This window comes from Mycteria americana, chromosome 18 (genome assembly GCF_035582795.1).
Source record: "Mycteria americana isolate JAX WOST 10 ecotype Jacksonville Zoo and Gardens chromosome 18, USCA_MyAme_1.0, whole genome shotgun sequence".
Classification (NCBI taxonomy): Eukaryota; Metazoa; Chordata; class Aves; order Ciconiiformes; family Ciconiidae; genus Mycteria; species Mycteria americana.
Genome location: NC_134382.1, coordinates 9,924,200 through 9,935,293, shown reverse-complemented (window position 1 = coordinate 9,935,293; position 11,094 = coordinate 9,924,200). Strand labels below are relative to the sequence as shown.

General features: G+C 40.9%; 1 pseudogene; it reads left to right on the top strand.

Moving 5' to 3' along the window:
* The first annotated feature begins 1,090 nt into the window (after positions 1 to 1,090).
* On the top strand, positions 1,091 to 2,879 carry LOC142418478 (uncharacterized; annotated as a pseudogene).
* Positions 2,880 to 11,094: the final 8,215 nt, after the last annotated feature.

Genomic DNA, 11,094 nt, shown 5'->3' with positions numbered 1-11,094 from the left:
ATAGGAATGTCAGTGATGGATGAGTCTTCCTGTATAAACCTTTCTCACGATGTTGCGTAGTCATTTCATGATGAAAGATATGTAAGTGTAGATGTTTACGGCTTTTCAGAAGGAAATGTAAAATTCAACAGAGCATTGTCCTCCAACTCCTATTGGTACATTTAAAAGACCCACAGCAACTGTGTTACTGTGGTGCAACACCAAAACACAGATAATTAAAGACTGACTCTTTTTACAGTAGGACTCTTTTTTACATTTACCACCTTGAGCTGTTCAGACTGAAATTTTTGAAGTCTGTCTCAGACTGAGTTTTTCCCCCCCAAAATAATCTAAAATAGCTCATCTGAGGGTTGGTTTGTTTGTACACAAATAAAATGTAAAGAAGAGCATATTGTTTTGCCGTGCTAAATATAATCTATAAATGGCATGGTCAAAAATATCTAGGAGGTTTAGATTTCAAGTTATTAGAAATTACTGCATACTGTGACTCTCTCCCAGTTAACAGCTATGAATACAGCACAGAAACAGAGGTACCTACACAAAGAATTTGGCCCACAGCAAACATATATTATTGTAAAGTTGTCTAGAAAATAGATGCTGTTCAGACCAGAAATTACCTTAAATGACTGTTGAGTTGACTGGGTTACAATATTTTAGGGATCATAAAAATAAATATAGTTGTCCAAACAGTGCGATGCAGTGTATTGCCAAGTAAAACACCACTGCATGAAGGGGTGCTTACCCTGCGCAGCACTGGGCTGCCTGTAAACTACAAGAACCAGGATGAAGTGACTCTTTGTTCGGTCTGTGTGTTTAAAAATTGACGAGTGCTCCGTGGTATCAATCATGCCTGTCAGACAGCACAAGTGCAGATCTGTTACACTTAAAGGGTTGTCAAACGAGACATGATTTAATTTGTCATTTTTTTCTCTCTCTCTTAGTGCAGCATGCACGTGCTCTTCATTACTCTTCATCATCAGGAAAATGAATACATTTTTTGTATAATTTTTTTTTCTCCGAGAGGGTGGAGGGATGGTTGTTTACCAATGACCCAGCACTTGTGAAGAGATCATAAGCAGCTGTTCCCTACATGCCCTCACGATCCGAGAATTTAACTAAAGCCGTGGGAGGAGTGGGATAGGAGAAGGGGCTATTTGGTCCATTTTTTCAATAGACAAAGGCCCCAGTCCCACACAGCCCTGCAAAAAGACGGCGGGAACAGAGTCTTTGGAGCTTGTTGTGCATTCTATTTCTTCATTAAATTTTCCTTTTCAAACTTCCCTATAAAATTTTAACATGGTATCTTCACATTATATTTTTGGGAGCACAATTGTCCCGGAGCTTTGCCCACTTCAGGACTGCAAAATTTAACTAAAAACCTTTCTGATTTCTATAACTCTGTGAGAACGGTCTTTTTTATTCTTGGGAGAAGCTTTACCTCTTGTCATAATCCAAGAAGTAAAGCAGATATATGAAATATCAGAATGTTGTGGAAAAAGATTAACTCATTTGTTTCACAGTTCATGTGGGATTTTTTCCATTTAAGATAAAGAATGAATGATAAAGGAGAAAAGAAACAATATAAGGAGAAATATATTGCAACAGGAGAAAGAGAAGTATTACCTATTGATAAGCATACTTTTCAAATTGGTGGGAAACCTGAAGCTACATCCCCAAAAGAGCTTTTAGACACCTGTAAGTGCAGTTACACTTTTTCCCTTCAAAAACAAGCCTAAACTAATAATAATGTTCTTAACTCTGGGCAGAATTCCAAACACTTCTTGAACCAGGTAAATTCCTGCTACTCTCAGTGGGAGCTGGTGTCCCAGAATTGTCCAAGGATGCCACAGTTTGGCCTAATACATAATAACGCTTTACAGTATAAAGCTTTATTTTATCCAAAGTTGAGGACCTTCTAAAAAGCACTCAGCAGAACCAAGGCTGTGTAGTGCTTGTCTTCAGGCACTTCATAGACATAGGTGTTTCCCCTGTTTATAGATGAGAAAACTAGAACATCCCTAGAATAAGTGAAGGCTCTGCAGAGGGACCTGGACAGGCTGGATCGATGGGCCGAGGTCAATTGGACGGGGTTCAACAAGGCTCAGTGCCAGGTCCCGCACTTGGGTCACAACAACCCCATGCAACGCTACAGGCTTGGGGAAGAGTGGCTGGAAAACTGCCTGGTGGAAAAAGGACCTGGCGGTGTTGGTCAACAGCCGCCTGAAGAGGAGCCAGCCCAGGTGGCCAAGAAGGCCAAAAGCATCCTGGCTTGTATCAGTGTAGCCAGCAGGACCAGGGAAGCGATCATGCCCCTGTACTCAGCATGGGTGAGGCCACACCTCGAATACGGTGTTCAGTTTTGGGCCCCTCACGACAAGAGAGACATTGAGGGGCTGGAGCGTGTCCAGAGAAGGGCAACGGAGCTGGGGAAGGGTCTGGAGCACAAGGCTGATGGGGAGCGGCTGAGGGAGCTGGGGTTGTTCAGCCTGGAGAAAAGGAGGCTGAGGGGAGACCTCATCGCTCTCTACAACTGCCTGAAAGGAGGGTGTAGAGAGGTGGGGGTCGGTCTCTTCTCCTAAGTATCAACCCACAGGACAAGAAGAAATGGCCTCAAGTTATGCCAGGGGAGGTTTAGATGGGATATTAGGAAAAATTTCTTCACCAAAAGGGTTGTCAAGCATTGGAATAGGCTGCCCAGGGAAGTGGTTGAGCCACCATCCCTGGGGCTATTTAAAAGCCGTGTAGATGTGGCGCCTAGGGACTTGTGGTGGACTTGGCCGTGCTGGTTGGACTTGATGGTCTTAAAGGTCTTTTCCAACCTAAACAATTCTATGATTCTAATGTCACAGGTCACTTGTCCAATCTGTAAAACGGACTAAAACTCTGGAACAACACTGCCAAACTGAGTAAATAAATCTACTCCAAGTGAGACTGGAACACCCTGATCCTGGGTCATAAGCCATCGCCTAAGCTTGGGACTGCAGGAATTCAGGGGAGATCCAGCTGCATCCTTCAATTAATATTTCATTCATTGCAAGAATTTGGATAGGAAAGTCCAAAAAACATGTCTTTTTACTTTTAATGACACCTCTCTTTCTCGCCATAAACAATCTGTCTGCCTTCTGCAAACACGTTTCTCATGCAGCCAGGACTAGGCCAGCTCAAAAGTAGATGTCATGAGAAACTCCTTCCAAACACAACAATGACAGTCCTGTCTCACATGAAGGAGAGTCCAAACTGAAGTCTTACTTATTCTAGCATTTCCTATGGAAAGATTTTACAGGTCCCCAATGAAAGTGAGCTTGAATTAAGTACAGTGCTAAACTGGTAACTCTCTGCCATGTTCCATCATGGTATATCAGCAAGGTCATTTTCTGAAATGCTTCTAACATATGAACCTAGCAATACAGCATTGGAAATTATAAAGGAGCAACTGTCAACAAGTTTCTTTATAGTTTACCTGGTGATCCTTAAGTAGCACTTAGGTCCAACAAAGCAGCAGATGCCACCCATAATTTAATTCAGGACTGGGGGACAGAAATTACATAGTGAGTAGCAGAGTGAGTCATCTAAACTTTACAGAATGTCCATGCACTGATGCCCACTTTGAGTACCTGCAAGTTTTAAAGGACAGTCTTGGTTCAATGCCAGTCTTAGTGGCAATGAGTACTGTTAGGATGGAAACACTTGCAAGAATTAGGGTCAAAAAGCAGAGCTTTCAAGGTGCAAAGGTACCTTTTACAATCCTGAGAAGAAAAGGTATCCAAGTGGAGGGGCCTGGGCAGAATATGGTACGTAGTTTGGCTGAAGCAAAAAAGTGGAGTAGAAGGAGGTAAAACATAAGCAGAACTAAAGCATATGTACCATGTCAGACGGGAACACCACAAATACTGAGCTTCACTGCAGCTTTTCAAACCCAGAACTAAAAAACCAGAACTCGAAATTCAACATCTTGAAACATGTTTTCAATTGGTTTAAAAGAACAATTAAGACATGAAGAAAACAGAAATTGTAGGGAACTTTTTTTTTTTACATAAGGACATTTTTCCCATAGCAAATAAACGTAAGATTTAAAAAAAAAAAAAAAGAAAAGAAAAGAAAAAAGAATTTGAAAAGTTGAAGAAGGATGCTTTCAAGACTTCCTTGAAGACCTCTGCTCATTTTTGTCCTAACAACAATCGAAATGTGAGGGAAAAACCGTTCTTCAAAAATAGTAGAAAGCACTTGAGAATATTAAAGGGTTTCTCTCCCAGTTCATTTAAAGAAAACAGCAAGGTTTGACAGGTTTCCCATTCTGGCACAAGATGAGCTATTGTTCCTTTAAAATGTATTTAAGTTACTCTTTACTTCTCTTGAACGTATCGCAAGGTGAATGCAAATCTTTTAAAGACAGACACCTAAATAACTACAATGAAACATAACTTACTTATTCTGATCCTCCTGTGATCCACAGTGATCTGAAGTGATCATTGTGCACTGTGCAAGAGGAATCCTTTCTGCAGAGCACACAATTAACTCATAGATTTTTTTCCTCTCCAAATAACTTTCATGTCAGAGACAGAGGTAGATTTAGTCAAGGATTAGGCATGTTACCTGTAAGTGTTACCTAGTTAGACTGTATTCCAGTTAGCAATGCATTAAGAGTCTCAAATTCCTAATATCTAAGAAAGCCAGAGACAGAGAAGGTATTTTTGTACCTGCATGATGTTGATATGTTCAAAGCACCATGTAATACCGTAGGATGGCCAAAATGTTTTCGCACAAATATCCCACTTGGAAACCCAGTCAGAATCCTGGACCTTGAAGGATGGGAATAGGAGTGAGAAATGAAGAGTTGCCTTATGGGATAGTAATGCTGCTTTTCTTTCTTTCATCCTGTCTTACTTGAGGAATAGATATTTTTCTACTACAGCCCTTTGAGCATCTATCACACCATCTCAGATGGTTTTCCTGGAATGTATTTTAATACCGAAAAATGTAACCAGGATGTGAGAGGACCAACTAGGATAATTGTATCCCTCACTGTAAAGGAACCTATATAATATACATTAAGCTCATGCAAGTCAAATAATAGCAATCCCAAGTCTTTTGCTATGCCACAAGCCACAGAGCAGCCCCTAATGTCCAAAAACTAACTAGTCCTTCTAAAGGACTAGTACTAAAAGAGAGAGCAGGAAAACCCAAGCACACCACGAACATCTGCAGACCCTACAAAGAGCAGGGAATTTATTTTATTTGATGACTGTTACAAGTAAAACATCACCAATCCACAGAGGAAGACAAAAACCAAATACAAGGGCAAATCACTCAGCTGTAGCCTTAAATTTGGCCTGAACTATACCCTTTCCAAGCACCCCATCTGCAGGAGACCAGATATGCGACTCCACTAACCAACAACTTAATAGAGCATTTCAGAATTGATAATCCTAGAGTAGCCAACAACAGCAGTGGGGAACCAAAAGGACAGTAGGCTTTAAGCACATGCTTGATGGTTTTTCTGAACTGCGTCCCAAATCCTGCTTTACCTATTAATGTGAATAGCCCTATTGAATTCAATTGGACTGCTTATGGGAATATGGATAGAAAACTTTGGCTCTACTTTGGTAAACTAAACTTCAGGAACAGTCTGAGCATACCATAACAAAGACCCTAAAGCCAGCAAGCATCATGAAAGGAGCTTATTTCATTACTAAATCAATTTATAAGTATAAACATAGAGTTATCTGACTAAAATATGGTTATTGCCTATTTGAAATACTGCACCTCAAACTTACTCAATGTCACCAATAGGCATCCCTTAAGGAAGCAGGCAGCATGCTGCCTTTGGATGCCTCAACTATAAATCAAGAGATTTCCTGAAGTCTGCCTGGAATAGTGGAGAGTAGCCAAAATTACATGAAATGCTATTTGTGTGCTATTAGTTGTGGGGTGGGAGGGGGAGGAGTGTGGGAAGGAAAAAGGGGAAGAAGGAAAACCACTTTCTTAATAGTTCCTACAATGTTTGGAAAACATTCATTCATAGCATCCATTTATCAGCCTTCCATGTAATAACTCCAGGCAAAAAAAAAAAAAAAAAAAAAAAAAGGCAAGCCTGAAGAGGAGGTAGGTGGGGAGAGGAAATCAGGGATACTAGGTTTTCTAGGTTTTAACAGGGAAAAAATGGAATGTTGTCAGTTTCCATTTAAAAGACATATCGTAATTATAAAGTAATGTTTGTGTCTAGGTGCCATTCAGAGGTAGTAGATGATGCCAATTTGTCCTGCTCAGCGGTTTCACATCTGAACAATAGTCCAGTCTTCGACAGAACTTTTAAGATTTTACATTCAGTCAGCTGCAGCCTCCCACACCCCAGATACATTCGTATTCACTTAAATGTTCACGGTGTCATTTTGATAGCTGGAAAAACCTGGCAGACGTGAAGGCCAGGTCCTGCGGCAGATGTGGCACAGGGAAGCACAGGCTCCTCAGAGACACCTCCAAGCCGTAGATGGAGCGTTCCCAGGTTCTGTGCTAAGCAGCACCGTTCTAAGAAAGGGATGCCATGACATGTTGATAAGACGTGTGTATTAAACAAGGGATATTTATGAAAGAAAACAGTCACCACTGCAACCACAATGGTCCACAGCCCGAGTTCCAGCTTTATAGCTTGCTCTCACTAGTGACCGAAGCATCGCGTAGTCATCTAGTGGCCGGGTGAGATCCGACAGGGGAGCGTTTCCCTTTTCTAATATGAAAAATGAAAAGGTACTGAGCAATTAGCCCCCAGTATCTAATTTCTTCGTGAATTTGAAAAATGCAGCAGGAACCAAGAAATTGAAACGAAACAATGTGCATACGTGAAGCCAAAGACAGAGGATGGTAGCAAGCCATTATTAGAGCATTAGAGCTGTCACGAGTGACCTCCCCTGCTGAGTATTGATATTAGCTTAAATGCAGATATTTTGCATCAACTGTCATCTGCAAGAAAGACAGATCTCAATGCAGATAGAGCACAAATTTTTTTTCTCATATTTTAGCGGATCACGTTCGTGGTTGTCTTTTGATGTTTCTAGCTGAGAGAACATTTTCATAAAACAAAACAAAACAAAAAAATCTCTTTGGGAATCCCTGTTGGTGCAATGTTTTTGATTAGTGCTAATGTTTTTCTGGCCGGCTGTGAAAATGCATTTAACTATAATTGACTAGGCATTGTAATTCCAAAGCTTTATGAAACAAAAATCCACAGAGTGACAATCTGATACAGAAATCTGGCAAAAGATGATGTATCTTGCCCCTCAGAGACAAGTTTAATGGAATAAAAATATTGATCTAATATAGAAAGATTGGATATACATTTTCCTATAGCTTTCAGTATTATCAAGGGGGTAGGGGAGAAAATTCTTAACATGGAAACCTATTCATATTTGGAATAGTTTCCTCTTAAAGGAAATGGTGTAATTGTAATTTCAGCACTCACTGCACTGAAAACCAGACAAAGCACTGAAGACTATACCACAGAGAGGAACTCTGCACGGGCTGACGACACAAGCCCATCTTCCCCAATTCTAATTTCTATTATTCCATGATTTCCTTTTTCACTGAAGCTGGAAGCAGGGGAGAGAGAGGCAGGAGGAGAAAGGCAACAGAATTTCCTCACTAGGATCACAATTACACTAGTGCTGTATTCAGCCAGTCAGAGATGGACTAAAATACCATTTGCCATTTCCTGAAGAGCTCCTTTTTATGGTAGCCATAAGGAAACCATGTGTTTTCTCCCCTCGACCTCAGAACTGGAAAATGCAAGCCTGGTTGATTATCATACTGTAAATTTCAGAGGGTACTTTTAAATAATGCTCTAAATTGGATCTTCTTGCGGGGAAAACAAATCTGTCAAGAGAACAGACTTTTTAATTTGTGAAACAAGGAGCTCAGCTGTACGGTAGTAACAATGACACCATCAATTTGGTTCTAATAGTTGATACTAAACCGAAAGGGGTTCACGGAGGTGGAACATAGCACTGACGAGATGGCACCAGGTGACTGTCCACTGCTCTCCCTTCTGGTTCATTTTAACCACAGACAAAGTTGTGGATGATTTCTCCCTCTTTACATTAAAAAAAAAAAAAAAAGCCACACACCAAAAAAACCCCAAACAAAAACACTGAAAAAAAGAACAACCCAAAAGAACACTGCGGATAAAGAAAAAATCGCAGCATCGAATCAATTAATGCGAGTTCTTCCTAACTTCCATGCAAGCTTTGCCTTCAATTAGCATGATCTCACTGAACCCTCTTGTGTAGGCCTGGAGCAAAAGCAATGGAAACTTTCTCCCTTCTTGTTTTAATCTTTCACCAAGTCCTGACTTTCGCCTCCAGCCCGTCTAATTGAAACTAATCTTCGCGGGCGAGGCCTGTCTCTTTCCCTTAATCCCTCTCTAAGGAAGCTCACATGGTCCCAATTACAGCCACACCGGCCCCTTTTATTCCCCTCCTCGTCTCCTTCTGCCAGTTTCATTTTTTGAAAGTTTGCATTATTAACTCCATGCTTGCGAGTTCCTGTCTGTCATGGGGGCCTAGAGATGTTATCACTGGTTGCCGATGTATAAGGTTACCATGAAAGCATTTTATGGATTACATTTTGCAAAAAGGCGATAGAGGGCATGATAGCTAGCACAGTGGCGAGCTTTATAGGAGTTTATATCTGCAATAAATGAGAGGCCAAGGAAGTGTTTATCTTGGACTTAAGTGTATACCTGCTTAGTTATCTGGAGGCAGAGACAATAACAGCTAAGAAGGGATCGCTAACATTTACTACAAGGGTTTCACAGAGATGCTTATGAGATGGGCTGCTACCCTGGGAGGAAAGCAGGCCACAGAGACACAACCAAGGAGCCCAGCTGAAGAATGTGTTTAACATTACAGAGTTAATGAGGTTATATGAAGGCAAAGATAGTACTCACTGGTTCCCAAGCTGGCTCCTAATCCCAAGTCAAAGCCTAGCCCACTAATACTGAAGCTCAAACAATTTATTAAAAATAGACAATTTTCTTTCTCTTCCTTTTTTTCCTCTTTTTTTTTCATACTTCCTTCTCATAACTTGCCGAGTCCCAGGCAATAGCTTCTGTGTTCCTCCAGTCTCATGATTTATTGCTTGCTTATACAGTTTCTGGTTCAAAGCTAGGTGTATAAATCAATCGTGGTGGTTGCTCCCCTGAATACATTCATTTGAACTTCTCTGTTGTAGCCCTGAGAAAGGCTGCTCAGCACCACCACAGCGACCTCCTTCCTCTCCATCCCCAAAGTTCACTCTGGATTTCTTTGAGCACTAGCACACGCATCCCAAAATGACCCTCCCAACCACATCTTCCTTCTTAAGCAGGACAGCAGACATGCAAGAGAAGAAAGTCTTCCTCCACTGCACTGGCAGTGCAGATGGCATCAGTACTGGGCTAGCTGGTGACCGGCAAATGAAGGGAAGACAGGTGCAATCACATTAAACAGCAGCTACGGTCTTAATAATCACCAGTGGTTCTACGATTTAGGCTATAAGCAACCAAAACCACCGACTGCTGCCAGTAACCAGCAGCTGGAGCAGATATTCACGTCACCAAAATACAGCTCAACTCTGGAACCACAAACCCGCCCATTTCTCATTCAAGGTGGATGGCAGTTGAAGCCTCGCCTTTCTGTAGCGGAAGAACGCAGCACCCCAACCACCTAGGATTTCAGTTGCCTAAATAAAGTAGTATTTCCTCATACTGTTTCCTTTCCCTTTGGAGAGGAAGGAAAAGCAAGGGGAAGAATCACATGTGGCAGATGCAAACGACACCTCTTCAAGGGGAGGTTACCCCACAGCTGTAGGTGCCCAGCTCAGCTGGTTTAGCCCATACATCCCCCGGGATTCTTCTACAACTCGCAGACGAGAGAGGCTCCTTTTCCTTGCTCTCGGCCATCCCAGTTAGCGTACCAAAATTACAAGGTACTTTATATGGTCCCGGAAAGGGTAAATGCTGCAAGAGTTCTGGATTTTAGCTCTATAGATGAGATTTTTTTTTTTTTTTTTGCAAGAAAATCTCAAAATACGGAAAACACTGATCTGACTAGATGTGCTAAAAACTAGAAATGTAGAAATTCCTGAAGTACACACTTGGAAAAAACCTTATCACATCTGTCAATCAAAATGTCTTTTCTATATTTCAAAGCATTTCATTTTTTAACATTTTGAACATTTTTTTAAGTATCTTTACTTCAGTTCACTAAAGTTTGAAAGCAAAAAGTCATTTAAAGCAGAAAGATGACAACTGCATTTTTTAAAATGTCAAAATAACATATTCTGACAAACTCAAAGCATTTTTCCAAAACACAATCCAAGTCAAGAATGTCAGAAACCTTTCCCAGAAGGAAAACTGGCATTTTTAGGAAGAAATAATAACTTGCACATCTGGATAATGAATTCTTGGCCAACACTAACTCATGAACTGTGGTCTAGTTAGCAGCAGTTCCACCTGTAGAACCATAGCAGACTCATAGTTAGATCCTCAAGGAATCAGCCACAGAGTAGACACTACAGCTATTTCAGTTACTCTTGCGTGAAGCCTGCTCACACTTGGCTTTAAGTGCTCCTAATCTTTCTTTATAATGGAAATACAATATGTGCTTTTCTCCAGTGTTTTTTTCAGTATGGAAATCTTTGTGACTCATTTGTCATTAATTCAGTGTCTTTCATGAGACACTTTTAATAAATGCCTGAAAATCTCACCCTTCATTAGCAAAAATGTTTCCACCTTCTACAGTTGAGTGTCAAGCTTGAAAATCCCTCCCTCCGCAAGTTTAGAATGATAAGTTGATAAAATAATGAAATAATCAAGCTTGTTTTAAGTCTAGCTGCTAGAGGTGCGGAGGTAGTCTGGTGCAGTATTTTTAAAGTTTGTACTACTAATACGGATTTTATAAAGAGAAAATACACCAATACACACTTACATACGTATGCACACATGTGATCCTTGCTGTCTCTTTTCTTTCTCCTGGGAGATTGTCTTTGAATACATTTACGCCCACCTCCTTTCTGGCCTAGAAAGCTTAGTCAGCAAGAAACTTCACATTGCAACCTCTGGTT